The 14,180-nt window shown below is 39.7% G+C and overlaps 1 protein-coding gene across 8 annotated transcripts in view; it reads right to left on the bottom strand.

Annotated features, from left to right (window-relative positions):
- The window catches only part of IMMP1L (inner mitochondrial membrane peptidase subunit 1), a 73,363-nt gene that overhangs the window by 10,242 nt on the left and 48,941 nt on the right, over positions 1-14,180 (bottom strand). The window contains exon 7 of one of the 8 annotated variants that reach the window (XR_012655761.1): positions 4,427-7,329. The exons of the other annotated variants lie outside the window; for them this stretch is intronic. The gene's annotated coding sequence lies outside the window, so the exon portion shown is untranslated. The remainder of the gene's footprint in view (positions 1-4,426; positions 7,330-14,180) is intronic. 8 annotated transcript variants of the gene reach the window in all.

Raw genomic sequence — 14,180 nt, 5'->3', positions numbered from 1 at the left:
GCCCAATATGCTATTAGCCTTCTTGGCAACAAGGAGACACTGTTAATTCATATCCAGCTTTTCATTGACTGTAGTCTCGTTCTGCAGAACGGCTGCTTAGCCAGTCAGTCTCCAGCCTGTAGCAGTGCATGGGATTCTTCCATCCTAAGTGCAGGACTCTGCACTTGTCCTTGGTGAACCTCATCAGATTTCTTTTGGCCCAATCCTCTAATTTGTCTAGGTCATTCTGGACCCTATCCCTATCTCTCCCCTCATCTTACTGTCATCTGCGAACTTGCTGAGGGAGCAATCCATCCCAGCATCCAGATCATTAATAAAGATGTTGAAACCAGGACTGACCCTTGGGTACTCCACTTGATACTGGCTGCTAGACATCGAGCCATTGATCACTACCCATTGAGCCCAACAATCTAGCCAGCTTTCTATCCACCTTACAGTCCATTCATCTAGCCCATACTTCTTTAACTTGCTGGCAAAAATACTGTGGGAGACCATATCAAAAGCTTTGCTAAAGTCAAGATACGTTACATCCACTGTTTTCCCCATATTCACAGAGCCAGTTATCTCATCATAGAAGGCAGTGAGGTTGGTCAGGCATGACTTTCCCTTCGTGAATCCATGCTGACTGTTCCTGTTCACCCTCCTCTCCTCCAAGTGCTTCAAAATGGTTTCCTTCAGGACTTGCTCCATGATTTCTACAGGGACTGTAGTTCCCTGAGGTCTCCTTCTTTCCTTTTTTAAAGATGGGCACTATATTTGCCTTTTTCCAATCATCCGGGACCTCCCCCCATTGCCACAAGTTTTCAAAGATAGTGGCCAATGGCTCTGCAATCACATCAGCTAATTCCCTCAGCACCCTCAGATGCATTATATCTGGACCCCTGGACTTGTGCATGTCCAGCTTTTCTAAATAGTCCTTAACCTGTTCTTTCACCACTGAGGGCTGCTCACCACCTCCCCATGCTGTGTTTCCCAAGGCAGCAGTGTGGGAGCTGACCTTGTCTGTGAAGACTGAGGCAAAAAAGGCATTAAGTACTTCAGCTTTTTCCACATCATCTATCACTAGGTTGCCTCCCCCATTCATTGAGGATCCCACACTTTCCCTGACCTTTTTCTTGTTTCTAACATATCTGTAGAAACCCTTCTTGTTACCCTTCACATCCCTTGCTAGATACAACTCCAGTTGTGTTTTGGCCTTCCTGATTACACCCCTGCATTATTTTTATACTCCTCCCTTTGTCCAAGTTTCCACTTCCTGTAAGCTTCTTTTGTGTGTTTAAGCTCACCAAAGATTTCACTGTTAAGCCAAGCTGGTTGCCTGCCATATTTGCTATTCTTTCTGCACATTGGGATGGTTTATTCCTGTGTCCTCAATAAGGCTTCTTTAAAATACAGCCAGCTTTCCTGGACTCCTTCCCCCCTCACAGAATCATAGAATATCAGGGTTATAAGGGACCTCAAGAGGTCATCTAGTCCAACCCCCTGCTCAAAGCAGGACCAATCTCCAACTAAATCATCCCAGCTAGGGCTTTGTCGAGCCTGACCTTAAAAACCTCTAAGGAAGGAGATTCCACCACCTCCCTAGGTAACCCATTCCAGTGCTTTACCACCCGCCTAGTGAAAAAGTTTTGCCTAATATCCAACCTAAACCTCCCCCACTGAAACTTGAGACCATTACTCCTCTTCTGTCATATTAGCCTCCCAGGGGATCCTGCCCATCAGTTCCCTAAGGAAGTCAAAATCTGATTTTTCTGAAGTCCAGGGTCCATATTTTGCTACTCTCCTTTTGTGAGGATCCTTAACTCGACCATCTCATGGTCACTACTGCCCAGGTTGCCTCCCACTACTTCTTCCTCTACCAATTCTTCCCTGTTTGTAAGCAGCAGCTCAAGAAGAGAACAGCCGCTGGTTGGTTCCTCCAGTAGTTGCACCAGGAAGCTGTTCCCAACACTCTCCAAAAACTTTCTGGATTGTCTGCACTGCTGTATTGCTCTCCCAGCAGATGTCAAGGTGATAGAAGTCCCCCATTAGAACCAGGGCCTGTGTTCTGGAAACTTCAGTTAATTGTCCGAAGGAATCCTCATCTACCTCATCCTCCTGGTCTGGTGGTCTATAGCACATGCCCATCACGACATCACCCTTGTTGCTCTTGCTTCTAAACTTAACCCAAAGACTCTCTACAGGATTTTCTCCAGTTTCATACTGGAGCTCTGAGCAATCATCCGCTCTCTTACATACAGTGCACTCTGTGTAAGCTCAAAAGCTTGTCTCTGTCCTGAACAGAAGTTGATCCAATAAAAGATATCACCTCACCCACCTTGTCTCTCTAGCATGAAACTACTGTCATTTGAAAGGAATATCAGAAATATCAAGTGTATAAAGGTAACAGGCTTGATTGGCTATAGTACAATGAAAAAAACAGTTCCTAAAGACCTAAAAAAGAGTTCTGTATAAGCTTGAAAGTTTGTCTCACCAACATCTCCCCCACCTTGTCTTTTTAATCAGTCCTTGGTCATGCACAGTTCTGAAACTGTCTCACACTCTAGGCAGTGATATTGTCTGATCATCAGGACATAAATAGCCCCTCTCCTCCACTTCACTTCACTGGTCACCATGCTCCTTCACTTTGCCTGACACATGGCAAAGCAGAGAGCTAAGCATTCATTAGCAAGATAACAAGTAGGGGTTGGTGGGATCAGGACTCGCAGAACAACTATGCACAAACATCTGCAGCTATTCACATCTTCATGTGCTCCTGAACAGAAATTCTCTCACCTCTGGCCCATTTGTTTCCTATATAGTGCTATAAATGTGCTTCACTGGTTATCACAGTTTGCATACTAGAGAGCATATTTGCAGTGAAAAATAGTCTTACACCATGAAATACACAATGTTGGTAACTTTTAGAAATCCTGATGGAAAGCATGACAGAACTCTGCATATCAAAAACTGACTTTAAAGTATTGTCAAAATTATGACATCTAAAAATAATACAGTATAAGACCTTTATATGGTGTGTGCACCTCACTACAACCAAGAATTAAGACAGCCTACAATCGATAATTTAAAAAAAAGTTGTTATGCCCCTTTAAAATAACAGCTAAAGCCCCAGTCCTCCAAAGATTTATGCAGATGCTTAACTTTACACTGAGTCAATCAGTTAATTCCAAGGGATTATTTAAAATGCATAAAGTTATGTATGTGCATAAGTCTTTGTAGGATCAGGACCTTTGGCACTCCTAATGTTAGAAGGCAGGGAATTCCAAAGTTCTTTAGCAAAAAAATGGCTTTGCTCATTCTAGACTATACTTTCAATGCCAAAAGTGTAGTACCTTTCTTACCAAAGGGTCAAGAAGATATATAAGGCGAGAGAAGATCAGCAAGATATTGGGACCAAGTCTACTGAAAGCTTTACATTTTAACAGCAGATCATCAAAACTGACCTATACAGACAGCTAGGCCAGGTCTACACTACGAGATTAAATCGATTTTAGATACGCAATTTCAGCTACGAGAATAGCGTAGCTGAAATCGAATATCCTATCTAAAATCGATTTACTCACCCATCTTCACCGCGCGGGATCGATTTTCGCGGCTCACTGTGTCGAATCCGGAAGTCCGGTTGTCTAGCTGGAGTTCCGGAATCGATATAAGCGCGGTCATGGATCGATATATCCCGTCTAGATTAGATGCGATTTATCGAGCCCAGAGCAATCGATTTTAACGCGCCGATCCGGCGCGTAGTCTAGACGTGGCCCTAGTGTAGAAGACAAAGCAATAGGTGGACTTGACTCTCCCTCTGTACATCCATGACAGGAGTCACGCTGCTTCAGTCTGCACTCACTGCAGATGGTGGATCAGCCGCTTAGCCTTCTATGACAAAATTAATTGTATCTAAACGCAGAACCAACAATTCCAACTGTTAAATTCACATTTATCCTTGGAACAAGAATGTGATAGAGAAAATCAAACTACCTAATATCACTATTGCTAGTATTCTCTCATTTTAGGCATAGTCTACACAAAGTTTTACTGGAATAACAATGTCAGCTCGGTATGTGATTTTTTTTAACCAACACAGTTGTACCAGAAAAGCCCTAGTACAGGTGCAATTACACCAATATAAGGTACTTTATAGTGGCATAGCTTATTTCACTTAGGTTGTTTAGAATAAAATATACTGGTATAAGCATTTTTACACTGATATAACTACATCTACGCTAGGGGAGTTCTTTCACATTAAGTACGTTGGCATAGTCAAAGTGGCAAAAGTTTTAAGTGTAAAAGGCCTTAGAGTTATACTGATTTTGTACTTCTAGAAAAGTAAGAGTTTATAATTTATGTATTTATTTTTCAGAAATGGATAAGATAAGAAATCACAAAAGGCCAGATTCTGCACCCTTACTCACATTGAGTCTCATCTTACCATTCAAGTAGTCTCCTTGACTTCAATTCTGTTGTGTGTATGAGGTGCCTGTATTGATTTCTGTGGGAACAGCTGAGGAGTAATGTGCTATGTACAACAGGAACAAAAGGTGGAATCATCTAACATCAAAAGAATTTTAAAAAATAACATTTACTGCCTTAGTGGATTTTCTCTATCATTTTTAAATGCATGTAAATATGCAGCAATAATTAAGTAGCTATATTTTTTTCTAAAATAAAAAGCACAGAGAATTATACACTCATGGTCTTGTGGTCTCTTCTTTCAGAATTCTACAATAGCCTGTGCTTTTCAAAGGCTGAACTTTCACTAAGGTCACAGGTATTCTAATCACCTTGAGCAATATCAAAGTTTTAAATTTAAAAAGAACCCTAAATCATTCCCATTTTTTCTTTTCAGTTCAGAGGCTTCCTTCTTGAGCTATGATAAGAGCTAATCTCAGTGCTGGACAAAAGAATAAAGTCTCTAAGTTCTCATCTATCCCTACTGAGGTCTATTTAAGTGCCTCCTACTTTGGTACAAGCAACAAATGTAATTGCTTCATTGCCTGTGGGTGTTCATTTAACAAAAAAAGCTTTTGTGAATAAACCACAGGTGTTAACTTTCTTGATTAAAGTGAAATATGATGAAAGAACCTACAATATCAAATGACACATTTACTAAGTACTAATAAAATTTATTTATTTGATTAAGTAAATTGCATCTAATTAAGGAAAAGCACAAGATCTAAAAGATCAACAGTTCTGTTTTAGTGCTGCATACTTCATGTCTCACAAATGAAAAAGGATTAAGAAAAAATAAATTAATTATCCTATAACCTGCAGCATATATCTAACAAAGTTGGTATCAAATAGCTTAATGGGCATACCCTATTCATACACTGTTTATCACCTAATTGCATTCATCATTCTTCTGGGTTTACAATAAAGGTTGTTCACCTTAAAGCTGCCAACTGGCCTAAAATGACATAAATCTACTTAAAAGAACCAGAACCCAATATTTTGGAAATCAGTTTTAGTCTCTACATTCATGTTATCCTTTTCCTTCTGCACTGGAAAAATCCTCACAGTAGTAACAAGTGCATGAGAAGTCAATGAATAGTAGATCTGATATCAATAATTATAAGTATTAATTCAGTTGGTTCTCTTCAGGTAATGTTATATGAGAACCGGAAACTGAAGATTTAGTGAGTGACTGAACATTATTGCAGATATAAATTATTTGAAATATTATATTTTAAGATATAGAACAGCACCCATTTTGAATTAAATTCATATGTATTTTTGAATATATTATTCAGTTTATTTGACATATTGAGTGGTTTTACTGCAATAGCTGCTTATGAATAAAATATACCATTCCTAACCCACGATAAAATGGGTATTTATTTGAACACACTTCTGTGACCCTGATCTGTTTTATTATAATAAGGAACAGTGACAATGGTGCAACAATAGTATCTTTTTATTTTAGAAATTAGTTGTGGTTAAATACTTACTCATATTGTGAATTAATTTCCCAAAATGTGAGTCATCTGATTGTTTAGGCAGAAGAACTAAGATTGTAAGGCTTGACCTATCTTTAGATTTTAATACTAAAATTCCATGTTACATCATATGACCTTCAAAGGAAACAATGTTAAATCATGGAGGCCCAGATCCTCAGTGAGAATTAGGCACCTAAAGACCTTGAGGATCTGGATCAGAGTGCACTTTGATTTATTGGTACATCTCACTGCTTATGCATAACGTCCAGCAAGGATTTCAGTTGCAGCATTTTTCTAGATTAAAGGTGATGCTGGAAAGTTATTACAATAAATTATGTCAAGATAATTAATTTACTATTTACTGTAAACTTTGTTTTCTCCATTGTTGATTTTAATAAATTCCATGTAGCATGCACTAATAAACTATATAAAGATCTAGAACTCTCAGCAATCTAAAAATCCCTTACTGATCAACCTTAATTTATCCCCCCTGAAAGCTAATGGGGTTGTACAGGTGTCACTGAAGGCATAATCTGAAGACAGGTGTAGCTGAAGGAACACTTCGGCCTGAAAAACCTCAATTGCTGGGTAAAAGTGAACAATATGGAAATAATCCAGCTCGACTGCTAGAGACCTGGGTGGATTTGTGAGGAGGTAGGAAATTAGAAAAAACAAAACAAACAAAACCAAGACCATCTTTTTACTTGAAAACTGTGCACATTTCTAGAGGAAATAAGTGAGACATAATGATTATGAAAACCCACAATGCCATTTTTACAAGTCAACTTTTCAGACAGAACAGCATTTTAAAGTCAGGATCCTTAATTGCTCCAGAACCATTTTTCTGTGATCTTTTCCACAAGTGGCTTGAATGGGCCAAATTTTAAATCAAACACTGACAATGGACCTATAAAGTTTTTTATGAGCAAATATTTGTATACTACAAGCCCACGTTCATTTGTTTTATTATTACATGTCCCTTTGTACGAGCAAACTGAATTCACACACAGCTCCCCCCACCTCTTTTTTTTCCCCAGGCAAATACCTATTTGCATATTCCAATCATGTTTTGCTTGTATGGGGAAAAACTTGCTGGTGCAATTTTGGAGGCAAACTTTTAAAAAACTGGCCAACCTCTCTCTTTTACTTGGTATTTATGTGCAGAAAAGTGATAGCTCTACATATTGGAAGGAAGTTGCACAAACTTAGAGCTGTCTCAACTGGATTCTTGTTGAGATGGAAGTCAGACCAGAATAAGGGAGTCTTTAAAATACTGAAAAGCATATTAATAAGTCTTTTTATAACTTTTTGGGCTCATTTGCTAAGTTCAGAAAGTCTTCGAACATTCCACTACTGTTACGATTGCTTTGTAGTCAAGATCATTGTGGAATTCCCATCTCTGAAATATATAAGGCAGTCTGATGGAGGTCAGGAGATGCTTTCTTTCAACATCATTCTTCAGAGGTCAAGAAATAAATCAGATTCCGACAATGGTAAATAATGCCCCAATCCTACAAACTGTTATGCATGTGCTTAACTTCACTATCATGAGAACCATGAGTAGCCTCACTTGAATTAATGAGATTACTTATGGCAGCAATATTAAAAACATGCATAAACATTTGCAGGTTTGGGACCTACATATAGTTAGATCCAGGGTGGAGAGATTTAAACCACTTGATTTTTTAAAAAACGTTTAAATAAAGTTGAGGTTTTGAATAAATAAATTTGAAAATTTGCCCTACTGCAACCTTACATTAACATTTATTATGAACTAATTTTACTTTTATTTTTTTTTAAATGTACATAGGGTTTCAGATAGTATTGTACTTGGGGCATTTAGCACATTCAGCCAAGTCTACTTTCTATTTGTAGAGTTCTAGGTCAATCAGAACTAGCATGGGTATGTCTACCCAAACTGGAAATTACACCTCCAGTTCCACTATAAACATACCTTAGTCTCCACAAGGCAGTCATGAGCCTTGTGGGAAAAAAACATAGGTAAATATTGTGACAGTGAAGGTCCAGACACCCCAGGGGGAGAACAGGAAGTCTGAACTCCAAAGAATAAGCAATTGAAGTAACTGTTTGTATACAATCCTACTCTGTATAAAAATATGCCAACTAAGGTATTTTACGAAAGTTTGTAATGTTCTGAACTTGGTGGTAATTAATATCCTGAGGGACCTTTTTGCCCAGCTATAAGATTTTTTTCTCACTAGAGAAAGTCGTACTTAGCACCCAAGCCTGATAATTGTTAATCTGCATCTGAAGGTGAGCTGAAGAATATACCTTTCTGTCGTAGCTTCCTACTCAGATTTGAACCTTAGAGTTCATAACCTGAGAAGCTAGCATGAACCCCTCTAAGCTTAATTACCAGCTCAGATTTGATCTCGCTGCCACCATCCAAAAATTCCAGGGTTTTGGCTCCCTCTGGTCTCCCCAAAACCTTCCCTGGAGGGACCCCAAGACTCAGACTCTGAGTTTCACAACAAAGGGAAATAACCCACTTCCCTTCCCACTCTCTGCTACCATCGCGACTTTCCTCTCGGCTACCTGAAGTTACTAAATGCAATCTCTTTACATACAATACCTAAGAGGAAGGTGCTTCTCTCTATCACAAGAGACAAATCCCACAAATACAAGGACACGAGAAATGCTCTATCTCTCTCTTCCCTCCCACCAATCCCTGGGCTGCAGAGCTCTAACCTCCGTAGATATAACACAAAGAGATTCCCTTCCCTTCGTTCTTAGCTAACAGAGAGAAACTCAAACAGTCTAAAAGAAAGCTTTATATAAAAAGAAGAAAAACCAATGACATCTGATCTTGCATTAAAAGTTGACAATTACACAGGGCTATTACTTAAAGAAAATATGATAAACAGACTTACTCAAAAGAGATACAATTTAACATTTCCAGCACTACACACTGTAATACAAACAACATATAAAGCTATTGTTTGTCTACACTTTGTACTTAACTTTGAACTGAGTTAGAGCTAGATAGAAAAAAAAACTCTCGAGCCGAGAGACGGACAAAAGATACACCCAAACTTCCTCCCTGAGTTTTGAAAAATCACAGTTTCCTTGATTGGTCCTCTGGTCAGGTGTTGGTTCCTTTTTGCCTTTTACAGTGAAAGAACCATTAACCTCTTAGCTATCGTTATGCACTTTCTCCCTAGAAGGATCTTTCTGGGGTCCTTATCCCTGGCCATTGACTTAAAGGATCAGGCTGCTAGTGAAGGTGAGTGTGAAAAGAAATATTCATATCTTTTAGGGAGAACTTGGTATTTTTAGTCTGCTCTTTTAGATGTTGCTGAGGTCAATGTGGAGGGTCTGCCACAAATCTTTAGCAGGTTAGAGGATACTCTCATTTATTGGCATGGGAAAGAAGCCATGACAGACTAGATGAAAAATGTTGAATAATTTATAGAACTCTTTCTTGATTGACTTCAAGGGATACATCTGTCATTCTTTTAAGCAGGTCGTGAAAGGCCTTGAAAATCACTGTGTGTGGAGATACAATAATCACTTCATTCGGTGGGGGGGAAAGGATGTAGCCAAAGTGATGGGCTGATTTTCTCATTCCTCCACAAGAGCCTCCTCCTCAGAATGAGGAACCTACTCAAGTTCTTAGACAAGTCCTTAGTTAGATGGCTGCACTGTTTTAGGAGATGATCAATTCTTAGATCTGGATCTAGATTAATAAGTATCCAGAGATGTTGAGTTTTCCACCCTGACCAGTAAGGCCAAAATTGCATCCCATAATGGGCAGGTACATGATGCCATAAAGGTGGAAATCGAGATGCTTGAAACCTCTCAGAAGCATGGGATCTGTCACGAGAGGGGCTCCTTCTTAATCCCTTTCAGGAACAAGGCTGAGACAACAAAGAGAAAATCTAGGAGAAGCATTTCTACTGTTATGAAATGATGACGCAGACAAGCAGATTTTCCTCCATGAATGATGCAGCTCTCTGAGGAGTTGCAACAGGACAAAGAAATGTCTCAGAAACAGAGGGTGGTACTGCAGATGATAGTCATAGCAAGATTTTCATAATCTGTATCATTGGTTCCAGTATTGGAAGGGACACAGGACAAGTAGAAGCTGGAGAAACATCCAAGAGCGGAGGCTCCAGATCCAGTGTAACCAATATGTCCACAGAAGTTGTAAAAGCAATCTGTGTTACCAAAGTAGCATGTCAGTCACAGTGGATTGTTGATGTGATACCAAAGGGAAGAGCAGGATTCCAGTTTCTGAAGTGACACGGTGCCAATCCAGTTTGGAAGGAGCTGGCTTGGAAACTTAGAATGATGAGACAGACTTTTTCTTGCCTAGTACCAGGGATGGTGATCACTGTCAAGCAACATCAGAAAATCCCTGTTACTTCCTACCTCAGGCAGTAGGAGCCACTGACTGACTTCAGGAGGTTGGAAGGGAAGGCTATGCATGCTTTTGAGAAGCAAGAGGTCTCTTAGAGGCAGAAGACCTCCTAGCTCCTAGAATAGGTTTCAAAACAGTAGACTATTCTGAGGAAGAACTTCAGAGTTTAAAACACTCCTTTCATTGACTTCTCCATTAAAAACACTTAAGTGGGCATCACAAGTTGAGCTGAGCAGAAACATTTTTCTCATCCTGCAAGCATTGACATTTTGAAACATTTTCCCATCCTGAATCAGGACAAAAAGTCAAAACCTCAAAAAAATTTGCAAACCAAAAATCTGAAAAAACATTCAGCCTAGCTCAAACATGTTTTGTTTCAGTAATTTCAAAACTTTTTTACTCACTCCCCTATAAAATAACTTACATTTCTGAACAAAACATGGACCATTTCATTTTGAAAATGTCAAAGCAGGTTGTTTTGACAATTTTTAAACCTTTTTCAAAAACATTTTTAAGCAGGAAATTCATCGAAACCATCCCTTTCCTGTGAAAAGTTTCTGTGTTTATAAAATGGCCTTTTCCTATGAAAAAATGTTTTACTGAAAAATTTCCTCTAGCTCTAGCTACAATCTGTGTACATCCATCACTCACAGACATACCTGATTCATAAGCAGGGCAGATTTTAAAGTCCAGAGATAGAGACTTAGCCATGACCTGCACCATCAATACAAAGAGGGTCAAGAAAAAATACATTTTAAAATGGGCATGAAGTAAAACATCGTACTAAAAAGCAGCAACACAGAGTATCTAAAAACTCTGTCACAATACTATCTAAGGGTATGTCTACACTATGAAATTAGGTCAAATTTATAGAAGTCTTTTTTTAGAAATTGTTTTATACAGTCAATCATGTGTGTCGCCACACAAAATGCTCTAAGTGCATTAAGTCGGTGGACTGCGTCCACAGTACTGAGGCTAGTGTTGACTTCTGGAGCATTGAACTGTGGGTAGCTATCCCACAGTTCCAGAAGTCTCCGCTGCCTATTGGAATTCTGGGTTGAGATCCCAGTGCCTGATGGGGCAAAAACAGTGTTGCGGGTGGTTCTGGGTACATGTCGTCAGGCCCCTCCCTCCCTCCGTGAAAGCAATGGCAGACAAATCGTTTCGCGCCTTTTTTCCTGGGTTACCTGAGCAGACACCATACCACGGCAGGCATGGAGCCCGCTCAGCTCACCATCACCGTATGTCACCTGGGTGCTGGCAGATGTGGGACTGCATTGCTACACAACAGCAGCTCACTGCCTTTTGGCAGCAGATGGTGCATTATGATTGGTAGTCATTGTCGTCGTACTCCTGGGTGCTCTCTTAGCCGACCTCAGTGACGTCGGTCAGGGGCGCCTGGGCAGACATGGGAGTGATTCAGCCTGGTCATTCCCATCTTCTGCCGAGCACCCAGGAGATGACGATGGCTAGCAATTGTACTGCACCATCTTCTGGCGGGCAGCCAGGAGACGATGATGGCTAGCAATCGTAATGCAGCATCTGCTGCCAGCCTAAGATGTAAAAGATAGACGGAGTGGATCAAAACAAGATATTGACCTGGCAATGTGCACATCATGCTAATGAGCTCTGCATGGTCGCCTGTGCTGATCAGCTCGCCACGCTGTCCGAACAGGAAATGAGATTCAAAAGTTCATAGGCCTTTTCTTGTCTACCTGGCCAGTGCATCTGAGTTGAAAGCACTGTCCAGAGCGATCACAATGGAGCACTCTGGGATAGCTCCCAGAGGCCAATACCATCGAATTGCGTCCACACTACCCCAAATTTGACCCAGCAAGGCTGATTTCAGTGCTAATCCCCTCGTCAGAGGTGGAGTAAAGAAACTGATTGAAAGAGCCCTTTAAGTCAAAAAAGGGGTTTCGTCGTGTGGACGGGTCCAGGCTTAAATCGACATAACACTGCTAATTCAACCTAAAATCGTCGTGTAGACCAGGCCTGAGATACTAATGGGGGAGCAGACAAGACACGGTGTAGCTCCTCTAGAGTGACCAGATGTCCCGATTTTATAGGCACAGTCCCGATATTTGAGGCTTTGTCTTCTATGGGTGCCTATTACCTCCCAGCCCCTGTCCTGATTTTTCACACTAGCCATATGGTCACCCTAAGCTCCATCTTGCTGCAACACATAGTGACGACTAGGGCTGCTCTGCCTTTAATGCACTTGGGAAGGGTGCATGAGAGCATGCAGGGGGCATGCTCAGCTGCGAAATACACTGCTGGCTAAAAGATTCCAGGCTTGCATTCATGGGGCATATACATCTAAAATGGACAAGTTCTCAAAGAAGAACTAGTGATTTGAGGTTCTTCAATTATTGAGTGCCCAATTTGGGGCACCTTAAAGGGGCCGATTGCTAGACAGTGCTGAGAACTCAATCTCTGAAACTGCTCAATGTACCAACTTGAGCACTCAAACAATGATCCTAAAATCACTAATAGTGTCTTTTGAAATTTTAGGTCTCAGCAACTACTATAATTGTTTACATTAACATTAAATTATTCTCAGTGTTCATATTAAAAGTGCTCACTGCATTTGATACAGACTATGTTTGAGACTTAACAGCTCTGAATAAGACCACTTCTCATATGTGTAAACATAATAAGGCACATTATCTTCAGAATTATGTTAGCTCTGGAGTTAGCTACAGGATGAAAGGCCCATGTCATCTCCGCAATGAACCTCACTTTAGCACAAAGTAAACATATTTCCCCCACATCAGCTAGAGTCATAGCATTAGCAGTGTTTTGTGATTGATTATCAGTGGAGTGTTGCTGAGAAATGGATTTGTATCTTAGCTTTTTATCACTATAACTTGCAAAAAGCAAGTTCCTTATTTACAGACCTTAGCTGTATTAAATGATATTATTAGGTACTACTTCTGTGTAAGTGACACAAGGGCTTAGCATATTGGTGGGTTATGATGTACAAGCTGTTTTACTCTGATGATTTCCCTTTCACTTTTTCAGTTTGTAAATAAGAGCTGCAGTAACAGAACATATGGTACAAAAGAAATTAAAGCCAGGTAAATGGCACTAAAGTAAAGGCAAAAACAACAATAGGATATTCAGGATTTGAATTATAATCCTGGATTACATGTTAGAGTTTTACAAAAAGGAATCAGAAAACTTAAATCATGATATGCTAGTGTTTTGTTATAACTTTAATAAAAAGTATCTCAAATTTTAATTGTTAACAAGCCATTTTCTTACTAACTCCCAAGATTTTGATTTTGTAATTTAACTGAACTGAATAAATTATAAGATTATTTTATAAAGTGTTTAAATATCAGATGAGTCACCTCAAATAAGCTCCATTTTTATACTTTACAAGTCAAACCACATCTTCTTATGATAAAGTAGCAAACAATCTTTACAAGTAAGTGTTTACTGAAATCATCTACTATAATAAAGTACATTTATTTCTCTATCTATTTGTTAACACTTCCCTCTACCAATAAATGAAAGACAGTTACCAAACTATAGTACAGACCAATTGACGTGGGACCTGTTGACATGCGGTAGCGCCATGCCTCCCATTGCTACCTATTTAACATGTGTATTAACGGAACTTGCTATGTAGCATTACAGATTTGCTCACTAAGGCTATGTCTACACTACAGGATAATTCCGAATTACATTAAACCGCTTTTATAAAACAGATATTATAAATTCGATTTCATGCAGCCACACTAGGCACAGTAATTCGGTGGTGTGCGTCCATGGTCCGAGGCTAGCGTCGATTTCTGCAGCTTTGCATTGTGGGTAGCTATTCCATAGCTATCCCATATTTCCTGCAGTCTCCCCTGCCCCTT

This window comes from Chelonoidis abingdonii, chromosome 4 (assembly GCF_003597395.2).
Source record: "Chelonoidis abingdonii isolate Lonesome George chromosome 4, CheloAbing_2.0, whole genome shotgun sequence".
Taxonomy (NCBI): domain Eukaryota; kingdom Metazoa; phylum Chordata; order Testudines; family Testudinidae; genus Chelonoidis; species Chelonoidis abingdonii.
Note: the sequence above shows the minus strand (reverse complement) of the source record. Positions and strands in the feature narration are given on the sequence as shown.